This window comes from Pelmatolapia mariae, linkage group LG10_11, assembly GCF_036321145.2.
Source record: "Pelmatolapia mariae isolate MD_Pm_ZW linkage group LG10_11, Pm_UMD_F_2, whole genome shotgun sequence".
Classification (NCBI taxonomy): domain Eukaryota; kingdom Metazoa; phylum Chordata; class Actinopteri; order Cichliformes; family Cichlidae; genus Pelmatolapia; species Pelmatolapia mariae.
Genome location: NC_086236.1, coordinates 41,080,377 through 41,098,613, shown reverse-complemented (window position 1 = coordinate 41,098,613; position 18,237 = coordinate 41,080,377). Strand labels below are relative to the sequence as shown.

The window sequence follows — 18,237 nt, the reverse complement described above, 5'->3', positions numbered from 1 at the left end:
CATATGCCTACAGCATGCCTACAACATGTCTACTAGCTATGTAGACATGTTTCTAAAACAGAAGGAATTTTCTTTGTTTTCCAGTTGTAGTTCACTGATTTGCCGTTCTGTTTTTAATCATATATGTATTGTTTTGCGGAGTGTTTTTCTTCTGAGTGTGTCTGTGTGTTCTTCCGTGTTTGCAGTGTATTCATTTCTTTTTGGCCCTCCTTTTGCTTACTTCCAGTTTTATTTTAAGGGTTAGTTCCTTATGTGGTTTTCTGTGTTTTACTTCCCTCCTTTGTTGTTTTCCCACCCACATTAGTGTCTGTTCCTTGTGTCTCTACACTTCCTAATGTGTGTATTTAATGTGCGTTCTCGCTCAGTCTTTGTCAAGTTGCTGTCACTGCATCTCCCTCATGTGAATCCACATCATTTCATCTCCTCTGTCCTTTGTCTGTCTCCTTCTTCTTGCCAAAGGAACTATTATCGAGGGTGCATAAGATGTATCCTTTGCTGATGAGTTTGTTGAGTTTTTTATTATCTTCTAGAATGTAAAAGAGCACACTGTTGGAATATACAAACTATGGCAGGAGGAGGCCTCTTTAAATGGCTTTTTATTCATAAGCTGGTTTATTTATTTAAGTTAATCAGACTTTGTACTGTTCCGTGATTCTGCATGTGCGAAATGTAACAGTATAAAATCGGTGTTGTGAATGTTGTCAGTTTTACATTATTATGTCTCAGATCACCAGATACAGCTATAGGTGGGCAACAGCATAAATGTTTATGATGCAGTTTTGTCAAATGTCATGTTTATAATGATGGACCCGCTCATGCCTCTTCTTCATCTGCTCACTTCTCTGGGGGAGGGACTAAGATGCCAGGAAATGAAGGTGAGCTTTCATGGTTCTTCGATGGTTACTGTTCGACTTTGGATTCTTTTATTGAATTGTCATTGGATTTTCCTCTCTCTGTCTATAGTTAAGGCCACAAGTCCAATATTTTTTAACAAAACTGCCAGTCTCTGTTGTCTACAACTTGGCTCTTCTTGAGGTAATATACCAATACGGCAGAACTGTGTACATCACAGAAAAATAAATTGTTTTAAAAAAGTCTTCAAAGCTACACAGAATTGTAACCCAGTTTAACACACATGGTTAGGAAAGTTTCACAATTGCTTGCAGACATTTAGGCACACATGACTTCATAAGCAAACATGATTAGATTGGTGAATGTGAAATTGGAAATATGTTCAATACTGACATTTATTCAAGTTGTTAAGTACTTTTTTATGGGAATGACAGGAAAGTTTAATGGACCCAAATGCAGGAATAATCTTTAAACAAGCTTTAGTTCTTTGTGGTCCAAAAATCCAAAATCCCAAACATAGCAAAGACTCCTAACACCCAGAATATGCTTAGAAAGCTCAGACGAAGCCCAGCAAGGAGAAGACACATGAACAACGAGACAAGGTAACAAAATTAAATACAAAACACCAGCAACTTGTGACTATCAAAATAAAACAGGAAGCGGGAACTGTAACTAAATGGGGAATGCAGAAACATCACTGAACTTAACACAGGAGAGCGACACAATTGTAATACTATGATAATATGGTGGTTGATTAAAATACGTACTTGAAATAAAAAGTCCTTATTATTTGTATTCGTATGTAGAAACTACATGATCACAGTACATCACATGTTCTTATATACGTTGCATGTACACGCCACAGGGTTTCAGTTTTAAAAATTGACAAGATTTTATTTCCTATCTGGTGTGACTTTACCATTCCACTCCATTACAGATAGAAGTAGGGTGGCTGGGAAGTGCAAATCACATTTACAACATCAACAACAAAATAACATTTCCGAAAACACTTTTACATAAAAAAAACAAAACAAATAAAAACATTGACAACAAAATAACATTTCAGAAAACACTTTAACAAGTCTGCAACAAATTAACAAGTCCACAACAAATTAACAAGTGGCTCTTGACGGAAAGGGATTGTCTGAAATACCGGAAGTGACTCAACGATTAGGCTTACTCCATATTTGTAGTACAGAAAAGTGATTTGTAGTCAGCTAAACGAGGGCTTTTCAGAGAAGTAGTGTTCAGTTAATGTTTGAAGAGATTTTACAAAAGAGTATGGGTGAGATAATGATGTTTAGATTTTTAAATGTCACGGGGATTTTCTTAAGAAAATATCCAGGCCTTAAAACCATCATGGGCCACACGTCAGCCCAGCAGGTGGCGGTAAAGCGCCTTTGAATTAGCGGCAGAAGAAGCAGCAGCAGCTAAACGCGGGATGCACAAAAAGGAGTGAAGAGGCTGAAGCTAACGCCACAAAACGGGCAAAACATTTTCCATTTATCCATGTAGTGCAGCGAGCACCGTCAGGGTAATAAATGTAACAAAGCGCTGTGAGGAGTTAGTGTCTAGACGTTTGTTGACATCCTGCTGCTTCTTCATCCTGCCTTCCTGTGGCAGGTCCCAGACTCTGGAATAGCCTTCCTCTTAATATTAGATCTGCACAAACACTCGAACATTTTAAATTATTACTAAAGACACATTTTTAAGGTCTGGCTTTAAACACACATTGACCTAAACATTTTGGTTTTAACAGCCTTAGTTGTTGTTGTTGTTTTAGGTGTTTTTACTGACTTATTTGTCTTTCTATATTTTCCTGCATCATTGTTTTGCATTTTATTTACTTTAGTGGCATTTTACATTGTTAAGCACTAGGGGTAGAGCCGAACCCGAATACGGTATTCGGAAAGGCACAAATAATGTGTCGAACAAATATTTCAAAAATATTTGTATTCGGGAACAAGGAAAAACTTTATATCAAAAGCTAAATTTCCTTATGAGACCGCAGAACATGACCGGATGAGTGAGTGACGTGTGAAAGAGGTGACTGACACGGGCTGCTCCACACAGCAAAAGAGAAGGCTCGGCTGAGCGAAAAAAGAGTGAACTGCATCACGATTTTTGTTGAATCGATTTTTTTGTACCTTAACTGGGTTCCGGTTTATAACTTTCGCGAATATCGCGAGATTATTCCATTGCACTGCATTATTGACCTCTGCAGTCAGGTGCTCTCATGTTCATTCTGTTTACGTAGCTCTGTTAGCTTGGTAATTTAGACAATAGGCTGTTGACAGAGTAACGTTAACGTTCGGTTAAAAAGGTTAAAAGGCTTGTGTAGCTGTCACTCATTAACTTAGCTGAAACTCCCCACATGGATTTGGGGAACCAAATAGAAGAGTGTTGCTGCTGCTGAGCCATCTGGCAATAACATAAATAACATAACAGCCAATGTTATGTTATGTTATTTTCTTTTCAATGACGTTCCTTGTTACATGTTCAGTGCTGGATTTATGGAAAAACATCAACTAATATTGCATATCCATAATTATTATAATGGATATAATTAAAGAATACTTACACTAGTGTAATACAAAAAAACCCCTGGATTTTTAAGCCTATTTTGAATTTTACTCGAATACAAATACAAATACCTTTCCCTCCTCAACAAATACAAATACAGATACAAATACCGGCTGCTTTGCACATCTCTATTAAGCACTTTGTGCAGCATGGGCTGGTTGGAAATGTGCTATATAAATAAACTTGACCTTCACCTTGACCTTGAGCAGAAAGATATGTATAACAGTCGTTCAAATCGTTCAAATAGCTGACGACCACATGTACCACATGTGGGATGAGGCTGTTGCCATTCCGTCTTTTCTTATAACTTGAATGTTCCTATTGCATTTCAAGTGGTTCGAAATTGGTAATAATTGAATATGTTCCTTTTAAATTTTAAGTTTTAACTGTACCAAGTTTGATGAAAAAAATGCCTGTAGGCTGGGTCTTTGCTAGCAGTATTAAGTGGGGAACACTGAAGGAACAGAACGAAAACATAACTCATATAAAGACTATACTATTAAGAACTATATAGAAGAACTATAAAGACAACTATAAAGAACCCCAAACTAAAAAAAACAGAAAAAGGAAAAGAAAAACAATCAAAGGAATCATAAATTCTTTAAAAATGAAACTAATAGATAAATCATTCTCGAAACCAAAAGAAAACATAAACTCATAAAAACATCCAAACCGAAGGTCAAAGAACCAGAGACTGTGACAGTTTGCGGAAGAAGATAATTCAGTAAATTTAGTCCTTAATTTCTCTCAGTCAGCAGATCTTTTAATTTGAACACATTAGCATAAAAATTACGGCGGTGCAAACCCTTTTAGGATCTCAAGTAATAAGAGAAATTATGAAGTCTAAAATGTATATACAAGGTCTGAATGATGTCAGTTAGTGTGGTGTGGGCTAGGCTCATTTCCCAGTCCATTGTGATTGCATGTGGATGACGATCGATACCTCCTCTCACAGGCATAACTAACTGACTTCATCCATAGCTGAGCATGTGCATCAATCCATAGGTGGCACATAGTTGTGGTGACTGATGTATTTTGGTAAATGAATTGGAATGACTGTTTTCAAATGGTTGAAGAAAAAAACCCGTCAGTCAAAATGCTGCCTTCATCTTTGCATTCCTCTCTGCTTAAGATGTAAAAGGAGGATGGAGCCGCGGACGCTGGGAGCTTTTTCCTTTTAACCACCATAAAAGTAAACAGCTTTGCTCTAAATAATGTTTGCTTATGTGTTCTCAGCACCGTACTGTATCTTACATTCATGGATAATCCCTTTCACTTTCTCGTTCTTAAATAAAAATATATGGTTTTATTGTCTCCTTTTTGCATAGTTTGACTGTACTTCAGTGTTGTAGGAAAAGGAGCAGCTAGGATGGAGGTTGGTTGCAAAGCAGCTTGCAGATGCACAGCAACTGTAGACAGCCCAAAGCAGTTTAAATAGCATGTTTCTATACATTTAATCAAGGTGTGACAATTGGATGTGCAAAAGGGTATTAGCTTAGCTAATGTTGGCTTTGGTGAGATCAGCTGTTCTATAGGCATTGAGACTGAGTTCCACTTTGTGGTTTGCCACGAGTTAACACTATGGCATTTATCCACCTATCAGTCTGACGCCATTAGCCGTTTCTGGGTCCAAACTCCTCTTCAGGTCCCAAAGTCAAACAAACACTGCAGTATCACTGAGAGTTACAAAGTGTCTAAATTCTTTAATCTTTAATAAAATGATCAGTGTGGCTGCTCTACCAGGTGAGTTTAACATCCAGGCATCAATGAGAAACGGAATTTGTGAAATTTAACTGATTAATAAGTTCGCAGGGAGTTAGCTCGCTAGTTTCGATTTAATAATAATATAACATATTCTGACTGAGGGATTTCTGTAAAAATTAAAACGTACAGCTCTGCTATCACTTCAGAAATAAATGAAGACAAAAAACTAAACAGCAGTGATGTTTGTGGGGTTACTGAAGTTGGGCTAGCTGGTATATAATGATGTGCTACATGGTAGCTAGCTACACAGCTATGGTTAGCATAATATAAACACATTAGCACAGTGAAGCTGGAGGATGAACGCTAACTTGATAAAAGTTAACATGAGGGTTCTCGATGGTTAGGGACAAATGTGATCGCCAGGATCCTGTAAATGGACCACACTTCAGTCAGGAGAACAACTGAGATAATCCATCCACAATACGAGGTTAGTCACTAAAATACTGCTGCATGGTCTGGACTGTAGTTATAGCGTAAGGTTTAAAAACTGAGCTTTAAAACATGCTGCTGATGAATATTGGTAATAAAAACCGAGAGAGGCCGACAATGATCACTGACTTTTTTTAGGGGCTTGTTCAGATTAAATAGAATAAGACAAAAACTGAACCGCCTTAATATATGCAGAGTAGTTTGGACCCGGAAGCAGGGTTCATATGCCATCACTTAAAGATAATAGATAAGGAAATTTCTCCCCAATTCTGCACCATAAGTAGCATTAAATGCAGGTATAATGTCCAGGCTCAAAATGGTAGCAGGATCTGGCAAATCTGTCATATCAATCACACTGTAACTGCTGAAGAGCAGCATCTTCCTGAACTGACTGAGGTGAAAGTGAGGATGAATGGACAGCAATTTGACCAACTGCAGGAGAGATGACAGCTCACAGCGAGGCAGACAGCCGCTTAGCCACTGAGTCCTAACCTCTGTCTTTTTCTTTGGCTGTCTTTCTACCGCTCTCTTTCTGCTCATCTGTTTGTTCCTTGCATCACCAAATCATGACTGCTCTCCTTGTTCCCGTTTTATCATACATTTGATTCCTATACTTAAAAAATATCTCCTGAAGAGGCTTCATTGATTCTGTCTACAACCCTTCGAGGCATCCCTCCCCCATTCCTTTCCTCTATTCATCAGTATCTTTTCCTCTTCCTTTTCATCCCTCCTTTCATTCCCACACTTCCTTCCACTCCCATTCTCCCTCATTCTTCTTTCCTTCCTTCTTTCCTTCCTTCATCTCCTTCTTAAAACCTCAAACTCGCAGAGAGGATGTAGTGAGGCGAGACCTCGGCGTCGATGGGAAAAAAAAAGGGAGAGACCATCAGCTCGCAGACGGAGGGATGCAAAAAAGGTATAGGTTGGAAGGTAGTAGTATAGACCTTCTAAGTCCTCCCTCCCCCCTCCCCTCCCTCTGTGCATCCCATCAGCCCCCCCCCCCCCCCCCCCTTTTCCTGTGCCAGGGTGGTATGACCTGCTGGATTACAAAACAGCCCTCCCATGTGTCTGCCTGTTCTCTGTGCCAGCCGAGAGACAAGCGATACCAAGCTCCTGGAGCACTGATGAGGGCGACAGAGAGGAGGAGAAGAAGAGCGGGAGGAAAAAAGAAGGAGATGAGTAAAGAAGAAAGTGAGTGAGAAAGTGAATAAAGAGTTGGAAATGCAGAGCATGGAAAGTAGGAGAGTAAGAGAAAGATGAGGAGAAAGAAGAAGAACGTAGTAGAAAAAGAGGCAGGAAGTATGAAGATATAGCACGGGAAGATAAACACTATAGAAACAAAAAAGAGTGTTCAGGAAGCAGAGGAGGGAGTTTTGAGTGATAGCGAACATACTGTAGATGAAAGCTGTCGGAGGAGTGGGACGCTGAGAAGCGTCAGCATTGTCAGAGCATGTTCAGCCCTCAGGGACAGCCAGGGGTAAGTCACACACTACTCTGCTGCACATGCATGCATTCGACATCCACCGCTCTACACGCACGCACACACACACACTTTCACTCAGGCGTTTACACACTACAGCATCTCAGTGTATGGATATGCTCCCCTTTCGGAAAGGCCTAAAGGCTACATTTCATACCTAGTGGACACTTGACAATCTTTCAACAAAGTCTTAAATGCTGTTCCAGTCAGGTTAAACGGTTTTCCAGTCGGTAGTAACATTCTCCTGATGTGGCCAGCCCTGCAGGTCAGAAGCTTTATCGCACGTTTAACGAAGGAAGATCTCACAGACCTGAAAGGTACCAACTTCTGCACGCAAAATCAACTGTGACAGCGTTTAACGGACATTAACGATGCCTCCATTTGTGATCTGTACTTTTCTTTGTCTTTGTTAGGATACTGTAGCATGTTATCACATAATAGGATTGATCAAGAGCGGAGTCATCAGGGGACAATGGTGTAGAGAGAGTGAGGGGAGCTTCGGCTGCATGGAATCAATTTCATATGATGTCTGACAGGCTGTCATGGAATCATTATGCAACCCCCCAGACACAAAGAGATGCTTTAAAAAGCTGTGTGTGTGTGTGTTTGGATTGTAGTTGTAGTGCACTTACACATTCCTGTAGCACACAATCAACCTCTCATTTGAGCTCAGTTTCAAAATAAGCAAGACCCAAACCAGGTTACAGAAGCCATTTAGAAATTTTTCTGGCTGGGAGAGGAATCATGGGTAGAGTTTTTCATGTGAGAGAGGCTTGCCAGTTCTAAGGAGTTGTTAGGCTGATAGTTAGCAGCACTGGACATCAAATTGATTCCTATGCTAGCAGGCAATGGGTCACTAAACCCAGTGGAACCGAAGGATAGAGTGGGTTTTATTGTCTGAAGGAGTCCTTGGATTGAGTTGCTTTAACCCCCTGGGGTGGAGGAATTACAGGAAAGGAGGAGGAGAGGGCTGGTGCTCTCAGTGTCGCTGGGCGCTCCGCAGCAGCAGCCATATTAGCTCAGTTACAGGCCTCGGGAGGACAGCTGGGTGGCAGAGGTCGTCATGGTGAAAGGGGATGGGAGGGGGGGGGGGGTGTCATGGTAAGTGGTTGTCATGGAGACTGTGCATGTGCTGCTGATGAAGTTGAGTGGGTGGGGACCCTGTGGACGAGGCTCACCTGGTCTAGTGAGATCATTATGATTGTTTTCTACCTGGAGCAGTTTTCTTTTTTCATTATTCACAATGTAAGCATTCTCATTATTATTTGGTTTAGTATCTCTGAAAGTCTTAATACTTAATGTTTATTATTTATTCACCAAGAGTAAAAGAAACAGCTGTTAACATGGCAGGACTGGAGAGACAAGGCGGGGTCAGTGGTTTTTTGTCTAAGCTCTGGAAACAAGCTTGCAGCTTGTGTTGATATTGACAGAGTATCAACGCAGCTCTGACACCGTGTGCTTCATTCATTAATCCACAGATAAATTCAGCCTTGCACATGCTCAGAGCTGCTGGTGTCAGATGCATTCAGAAAGCTGTTTTAAACAAAAAAGGTTTTTTAAAAAACCCCCGAAAGGTCTTTTCATCGTTTAAACTGAGCTGAGTGTCAATTCTGGTGAAGTAAAATATCTCAAAGATGTTTAAATGATCGTGTTCGTGGGCTTGGGATCTCCTTATTTGCACTGAATGGCACAGAGAGGAGTACACAGAGCTGGGTAGCTCATTACTATGCCAAGATAGAGCAGGTACTGTACATGTGGCACCAGCCCACCCTGCCTCATCCGCCGCCCTCCCCCACAGGTTCCGTTTATCTAAGCTGATATCACACACGCAAAAACATATTTTTTCTCTTATCCTGTTTTCTCTTTCATACTCTATCATAGTACGATCAGTTTACACCCCCACCCCCATCCCCCCATGTATCTAAAAGCTTCTTTTATGTGCTAATAATTGCCCAAAGCATTGATACTGATAGCTTATGAGTTTGTATATTTGGCCAGCTTTTATGCCATGAAGCCTCTGTGCTCTCACATGCCAGCGAGCACAAGCGAGAGATAATTTGAATATCTGAAATACACGGAGCAGTTGCTGTATGCAGCGGTGTACTGCAAACCCCCTCCGCTCTTCTGTGAATCACACAAACACTTATTGGAAAACGTTTGAATATTTCTCATTAATTCCTATTGTTTCCCTGCTTTGTCGTGACAGGTGTTTGGAACCAGAGCGGAGTTCCAAGCTGGTTTAAAAACGTCACGTTTCAATTTTAAAACCCAATAAAAAATTAATCCAAACCAAGCATTTATATTAAAAAAATCTGATTAGTTTTGTTTGATTTATTTGATTCGATCGGCACTAATTCAGTCTGCTTGTCTCGCTGACTGTTTGGTCATCCTTGTGCTCTCTTGTCAAGAGGCTATGAGGCGGCAGCCTTGGTGGCCAGGCAATCTCAGAGAATACAGCGGTGTCATCATACACGGGGAAACTTGTATTTCACTGAGACTGGCCACTGACCCTGCCGCTGTGTGTGTGTGTTTGTGTGTGTCAGTGAGATGGCCTCTGAAGGAAAAGGAGTGGGTATCCATATACTGTGCTTGAGTGAGGGGCCTTGGGTGTGGCATTCACTGACTGAACGCTTTTGTGCCACTCAGATGTGTTTAATCCTCTCGAAATTTTTCTGCATCCTTTTTCTTTTCCTTTATTTTTGTTAGTTTTATTAAAAGCATTTTCAGAGAATGACATGGAGTGGTGGAAAGGCATGTGTAATGGAACACAGTGTACTATAAAGAGTCATATCTTCCACCGGGATCGCATTGAAGCTGAGAAAACGCAGACCATCAAAGAAGCTCTCACATACTCAGACATTATTTTAAAGCGCTGCCTGATTATGGTTGCAATTAAAGGCTGTAATATATTTATAATGTTTTTCAATCTATCAAAGAAGTATAATTCCTGACATTTAGCAGTAATTATTGCGCCTTATGTTTGAAACCTTAGTTAACCTTCAACCTTTATAATTTATTAGTTTTCAAAGTAGGAAATGTATTAGATTTTTTAATGTTTTGATAAAAACTGTAGGGCTAAACCAGTGGTCAGTTGTTATCCAAAGTTTTCTGATGTTAATAAATACTATTCATTTAAAACATTTTTACACATTACGTATAAATGCCTGCAGGTGAAATGTCTGTGTGACAAACTTTAACTCTTCATGGCTTTTGACAGGTTATCAGCCAAAGTCAGATCTCATTGTGTTCACATTAAATCCCAGACAGTAGATAAGTGCTTCTGCACTGCTCTCTACAGGTGAAAACACATTATGAAGGAATAACACAAAACTGAAGAAATATACTCAAAGATTACATTACTGATGAAATCTCACTGCTCACTGAATTTCACCTGCATGTGATCTTTAACAAAAAGCTAATATATGTATGTTAAGTGAAAGAGTACCTACTAGTTAGTAGTAGTTGTTATTTCAAATGTATATAACAAGCTTGACCTAAAAAGAAATAGTCAGACATAAGAAAACGCTAAAATATACAGAAAATATAGATATGAAATGTAAGCCTTTTTAAAATAGTAAAAATGTTCATTCATTCTTAATGTTTCCATCATTTGCAGAAAATACCTGCAAGAAAAAGTAGTGAAAATTACCAACAGGTAGGTGTAAGTACTGTACAGTTAACAGAGTAGAAGGCACATCAGACAACGCTTACTTGAGCATGCACGTGTATTCGTGCACGTTGCTGAAGTCCTTTGTTCTCCATCACAGAGTCGATAACAAAGACACTTACCCACAAATCTAATTAGAGGTTTTTTTTAAAATGGGTGTTTCAACACATCTGTACTTGCAGACATGTTGCAAAATTGTGTAAATTTCACTTTCACTGCAGAGTTAATAATTACAAATGTGACTTCATTTGCACCCTTTTATTTTATTTAATTACACTTCATTTAAAAACTTGTTTAACAAAGCTGCTGAGGAAAGTACAAAGGCTTATCAGATAGGACGTTAATTAATTTCATCTTATAATTAAAAAAAAATCAAGCCAAAGCAAAAATACGATTTACAAACTTCAGCAGGTGTGTTCTGATTTATTTTAAATAAAAACCATTAAAAAAAACATAATGCACTTTGGTGCTGGATCAACACTGTATGGTGTGTTCATGGGAGAGCAAAGTGTCTTTTCTTGCATGTGTGTGTGTGTGTGTGTGTGTTTTCCTAATTAGTAAGACAGATTGTAAATGTTGCTTGGATAAAATCCTGACCCTCACAACCTGTCTTGTTTCCACAGCAGTGCTGCCTGCTACAAATGCAGCCGGTATGCAGATCAGAACGGGAAGCCAGCTTGGCTTTTTGTCACACACAACCACTTTGCTAAAAGGTAGCCGTCTGCTGTTTTTAAGATTTACGGCTATAAGATTTACACCATGTCTGCACATTCAAAAAATACAGACGGCTAAGTTGACGACTTGGCTGGACTCAAACGCCTCGGTCAGCAGGATATAAACCACAGTGGCTTGGTTCAGACCAGTACTATCACACCAAACTGCCATATCTTAGAACATTAATTAGCTGTCTATCATTTTTATAAAGGCCTAGAAAATAGCTGAGCTGTGTTAGGGCTTGGACCACCATTCTTTTAGTAACCCTCATTCTCTGTGAAAACACTCCACTCTGCCTCCTGCTCCTCTCCCTTTAAAATGCCAAAGTTGGCCCAGCGGACTTTAATTCCTTAACGCTTCCTCATTAACCCTGTGTTAAAACATCAGCAGCTTCCTATCCTTGTAATGGCACCATTACCATCCATCAATAATGCAGTGGGGGTAAGTACAGGTAGCTTTACTGCCCCTCAGGACTAATAGAACGGACACGAGAGCAGTTTCCTCGCCCAAGTGGCCTCGCCAAACAAGGGTTTGTAAGGGTGTGTGTTTGTTTATCCTCACCCATAATGCCTTTAGTGGATAACACACAAATACGCACTTATGTAGTCACATGTTACACAGTGTGTACGTGCGAGGAAAACACACATCTTACATTGCTGTATCACAGCAGGGTGCAAAAAGGAAATGTGCGCAACGTAGACAAAGTAACTGTGGAAATATACCACATGCTCTCACAAGCATTGTGCATCACACGCATCACATGATCACATGGTGTGTGAGTGGGAGTCTTTGTTTGCTGTAAGCATATAGAGTGGAGGAAGTGTGTGTGTGTGTGTGTATGTGTTGGAATTCCTAGAGTAAAGAGAGGGTACAAGAAGATAGATTGTTGATGCTGCATGTTTCTTTTTTACTAGACACTGTGAGAAAGTGTGTGTGTGTGTGTGTGTGTGTGTGTGTGTGTGTGTGTGTGTGTGAGAGTGCTACTCCTACATGTATCCATCCAGACAGAGCTACGCAGCCGTGTGGGAGGGGTTATGAGAACAATGATGGGTTCTCGTCTCTCCCTCCCTGCACACAGTGTGTATGAGCGCGTGGGAGAACATGCATGATGACTGTGTGTGCGTGTGTGTGTGTGTGTGTGAAGGGTGATGGACTCTCACATGTGGCTGTGGAACTGAAAGGTAAGCCCTCTTTCTTTATCTTTGTGGACTCCTTCAGTCTACGGACTTTAAGAATGTTTTGAAATTAATTTTCATATTCTCTCTACACACCTGGAAGATATTTGACTCCTATCTATCACCCTAACATGTCTTAGCTGTATGCTCATCTTTCTTTGTTCACGTTGCCTGCCTCTCCACTTTGAGCACTTAGGTACTTAGTGTGTCTAAGCGGGATTGAACATATTAAAGAGATTATTGGCTCATAGTAACTCCATCATCCACACCTACCATTCGTCATGTGTCAGTTTCATGTGTGCGTATATTAGCTGTGGGCTGCGACAAACCCTCTGAGACAGTTTACCCTCAGTCCCAATTTGTCCAAACAGTTTACGACAGGGTTCCCCGAGGATACACCTTCCATTTTTCATTGTCTTCTCACGCTTGTCTCGCTCTGTCTGACACACATACATACACACACACAGAAGCACACAAATGCAGTGCATATGCGTGCATCCTACATGGTGGCAGTGGCGGCATTTCCATATCAAAGACTGTCTCCCATCAAAGGAGCTGTAATGGGCGGTAAACTTTCCATAATCATTTGTTGCGGGCTAATATTAGCTCCTAGCTGTGTAGTGGAATGACATCTGAGGGACAGACAGGAAGAGGAAGCATGGCGGGAGGTGGGAGAATTAGAAGGGAGTAGAGGGTGAAAGGTAGAGGGGTCGTGGAGATGAGGCGAGCGTGAATGAGATGAAGGAAAAGGACAGTGGAAAGAAAAGAAACAGAGCACAAAGGCGTCAGGAGGAAGAGGAAAGAGACAGGCAGTGTGGAGTAATTTCACACGCCTGGTTGCTCCCCGCAGACAGCACACCCCCCTCCACTCCAAAATCTCACACACATGCACACACACGCACACACACACACACACACACACACACACACACACTACATCTCTGCCCCACACCCCACCCTGGCTGGCGGGGTGGGGGTGGGGGGCATGCCGTCCATACGGACGGCATGCTGGCAGGCATAGCGGCCCTTTGTTTGACATATAGCTGCACACAAAGACATTCAGACCTGAAATAGCAATGGAGAGTACACCCCTCCACACACACAGAGTCAGACACTCTCATCAGGACCACTTCTGATTGGCTCAAACTAAACAACGTGCTGATGCTGGAGGTTGCCTCTATAATCAAACAATGCTTCTGGTTGCATTTCTCTTTCCAAATGTCTGCACTCTTCTTCTCTGACATTATAAAATGCACTAATAATGAAGCTGCTTCCAAGAGAAGCTGCAAGAGACCTTTGTCTCCCCTCAGACAAAAGAGGAGCTATTGACTCTACAGAGCACATCAGCTCGCTCTGAGACCATTCCTGTCCTGGGGTGATGCGAGTCGACTGTCACTGGCATCCTCGCAGAGACCCTGGGAGCAGAAGTGCTGTAGTAAAAGAAATGATAAAGCTTCACTTACACCTGTTAGTGCTCCGGTGCTGCGTGCGGGGGGAGGGGGGGGGGGACGACTGCATATTGCATACAGACTTTATGAAAGATTAACGCCACCATGACAGAGATGCGGCAGCCATCTTTGTTTACTAGCAGCTTTTCTTTTTGTGTATTACACTGAAGAAGAAACAAAGGTTCGGTCTCGAGGGTGGTGGTGGGGTTGATTTTGTGGCAGTAAAAGAACATCCTACTTTTTTTCTGTTTTGTAGTTAAGGCTTCTTTCCATATTTCAGGGGGGATCTTTTCAATGAGATGACAAGCTTTCTGCAGGAATCTGTGCTAAATGGATTTCACACCACACTCCTCGCAACAGGGGATTTATGGCGCTGGCGGGCAAGAGAGCAGTATCTGCCACCAGAATGTCAGCACTTTCCAATCCGCCATTTGAACTGCAAAACACTGTGGGAAAACACTGTACAAGATAGTTCACGGCATCAGCCCCCCTTGGAATCCTTAAAAAAAACCCAAAAAACCAAACTTGAAACATAAAACGCAGCTGGTGTTTCTCCACGATAAAACCAGAAGTAAAACCCACAGAGGACACGAGGTCTGTGGCTATATACAAAGTGTAAGGCATTTCTGTTTCTAAGAAGTCTTTGTGAACGTGAGGAAGCCCAACCCTGCATTTTTTTTCAATATGGAAGTTATTACCACAGCGCTTAATCCTGCACACTGTGTGCAGCTACTTAGAGAGAGAGAGAGAGAGAAAGAGAGAGAGAGAAAGTGTGTGCATGAAGGGGAGGGGAGAGAGGGGGGAGAAAGAGGTGAGGCTTTAATTCCAGCTGAGGATGGCAGGTATGTTAAAACCAGATAAAACGAGACATTAATTGAGTGACAGAGTTTGCTAGTGGGTTTTATCACAGGATACGTGTGTGTGTGTGTGCAGGCTTGTGAGAAAAAGAGGATTTATGCTTGTGTGGTCTTACTGAGTCTCTCTTTTTTTTTCTTTTTTTGGTCTGCTGGTTTCGGGCCATTCCTAGGAGCCCGGTGTGTAGGCAGGAGGTGTGAGAGCGAGGATAGGTGAACCAGGTGCCGCTACCTTCCTCAGCGTGTGCAGCTGTCTTAAAAGCCTCTTGATCCCAACAGAAACTTGAAATCAGAGAGCTTTGATAGGCCACTCGGAGGGGAGGCTTTAAAAGATGTGAGCATCCTTGCATGTCATTTCTCTTCAGATGCTGTGATTTGTGTCGAGATCTCCAGATTCTCACACAGTTCGAATCACCTCCAGGAAAGAGCAAAAGTGACCCTTTTCTCATACACGGACATACGTGAGTCCCGAGTTTGTTAATCAGTGCTCAAAAAGTTTTTGCCACAGTTGAAAGCTAATACTATTCAAGGCCTTGTGTGAGTGCGTCTCCAGCAGCCTCCGTGTGACGCTTTTAGCGGGGCTTTGAGGACACATTTGCTTTCATTTGAGGAGCAGACTGAGGTAATTTTGACCAGACCCTGGAGCCTCTGTGCTCATCTTTTCTATTCCCATCTCTTTTTTAGGCTGCCCTGATTCCATATCCTGGTTTTTTTGTAGAGAAGGTGAGGAACTGTTGTAGCACAAAGTACAGCATTCACTCTGATGGTAACAGAGATACATGTGAATATAACGCACCCCTGAGTGCGCCATATGACGCCTCATTATATTTCAATGACTGATACAGTTCAGACTTTCACAGGAATTAAAGGCTCAGTTTGCCTAAAATACAAACAACACTGTTAGCAAAGTCAGATAAAAGCAACATTATCCACATGGATGCATTAACCTAACCATGGATTTAAGAGTTGTTGCTAATTATAAATGGTTTAAACAGCTTCTTGGTTCTTCTTCTTCTTCTTCTTTTTTTTTTTTTTACAAATACTAATATCAGTTTGTGTGATCAGTCAGATGATCTGCATATGACTTTGAGCTGACAATGAGCAAAATGGTCCTCATTCATGCATTTGTAAACCGAATTAATTAAAGCGCAATGTATGGAAGCCTAATAAGTGATTATGTATTTAAATGAATGTTATTTGCTTAATATATCCATTTTGTTAATGCTGGTAATCGATTTTTGTGATTGCAGCCTATTTCCAAACATACACAAGAATAATAGCAAACAGTCACTTTAGAATGTGCTTACAAACAACGATAAACTACATTAATGACTTTTATTATTTATTTTTATTGTTATAGTTCATTATTATTATTCACCCTGAATGAATAACTCTGTTGCATAGGATTTTATTAAATTTGAATGACATAAATAGAATATGCATAAAACACACTAAAGATAAAAAATAAATAAATCCCTGCATCAGTGGCAGCAAGTACAACATGACATGATGTAAGCATGAAAAAGTGAATCGTATTCATCATTTAACATAAGAATTTATATTTTAGTAGCTCCATAATTTAAAGATTATCCACCATACAGTCTTTTCATTTCATAATGTGAAGCTTAAAATTTAAAATTCTATTTAGACGCTTCTTCCTTCCAAGTAACATTTTCAGATTAGTTTGTTGTTAAAAATGAAATATTAATACTTGATAAAATTGATAAAATTGTAAATAGATATGTAATTATTCTATAGCTTTTGCACAGTTCTTGTCTTTTTCCACCTCCGTACAGTCTGAGTTAATTCATTTGCCAAAAAATAGACAAACACATATTAAAGATGAGTTTTACACAGTATAAGTGTATATATAGTAATTACATTTTCTACTGCCGTTTTAAGGAAATCATTATTGTGAGTCATTTTGGATGCAATAATCATGCTGTGAAAATTTGATATCATGACAGTCTGCAGCTGCACCCTGTCACAGAAGCAGGTAATCACCTTTCAGATACCTGTTATGAAGAAATCATGAAAAAATTCAAATTTTTTACACAATATTTTTTATTGTAGGGTCTACCTTACATTATTAAGCAGCTTGAGGCTGTTGTGATTTTGCGCTGTATAAATAAGGTTGAATTGAATTGAATTGATGGTATTTTTTTACCATCTTTAATTCCATGTTGTGGTAAATATATTTTAGCCCTTTGTAATCTGCTATGACAGCACCACTTTTGTTATATTAAAATTATAATAATAATTAATTCAAACAAAAAAACAACCAGATGAGGTGTATTATTTTTGAAATTTTCAGTGTAATCAAAGTGATGTTTTACCGCTTTTGCAGGACTGGTTTAGAATCTAATGCATACATTAAAATCAACAGAATTGAAGTAATTAATTAATATTAATTACTTCAATTTAAGTTATTATATCCTGAGTGCGAAACTGAATCCATCCTTTTGGGGACTGTGTCTTGCTGACACACCCAGCACCACCAATAACTGTCTCATCTCTGAGGAAAAATATTCAGATTCCATTTAGTCTCCTCTCACACTTAAATCAATAACCATCCACTCTGTTACACCCCAACAACCTCTGCCTCCATTGGTCCAAAGACGGCAGTTGCTTTTTCTCTGAGCCAATCAATGCTGATAATCATAGGTGTGGAGCTGCAGGCTGTCCGTGTGCATGATTAACGAGACTGCTATCAACACAAAACGGACCTCAGCGCCACAGCGCTGCTTGGGACAGACACGGTCAACGGGGAGGTGCATGTATATGTACACACGGATGCAGAGCACATGCATCATATGCCTGTGTGCAGTCGCTGACCATGCTTATGTGATTTATTACAGTTAATTAATACAAAGATTCTATATGTGTGAGGAGTCCCAGTCCAGCCTGTTTAACACACACCACTGACCCTCTATTATTATTCTTAAAGGAAAACAAATTAATTACTCTGACATTTGCTTTCCTCCCACAGGCCAGCTGTCAGCCTTTATTTGGAGAGCAGAAGCTTTTCCACACTACCTGAAATCAGCTGAGAGGTAGGAATTACTGCAAATGAGTCTGTTTACTGCCTGTTTGCTTCAGCCATGTGAACATGAAGGTCACTTTCATTTGGCTTTGATTGCACTCATTTGATTGCATTAAATTTATACTTCAAGTTTCTCCTTTTCAGATGTAACAGCTGCAGTGACACCTTGTAACCAAACTCTGTGTGAGAAAAGAAAAAAAAATGCTGTTCCTCCCGTGTCTGAATTTA

At 40.4% G+C, this 18,237-nt stretch overlaps 1 long non-coding RNA gene across 1 annotated transcript in view; it reads left to right on the top strand.

Annotated features, from left to right (window-relative positions):
- The first annotated feature begins 6,722 nt into the window (after positions 1-6,722).
- Positions 6,723-18,237, top strand: part of LOC134637057 (uncharacterized) — a 28,455-nt gene continuing 16,940 nt past the window's right edge. Inside the window, exons 1-2 of the long non-coding RNA XR_010095060.1 lie at positions 6,723-7,105; positions 17,956-18,019. This is a non-coding gene — a long non-coding RNA (uncharacterized LOC134637057). The remainder of the gene's footprint in view (positions 7,106-17,955; positions 18,020-18,237) is intronic.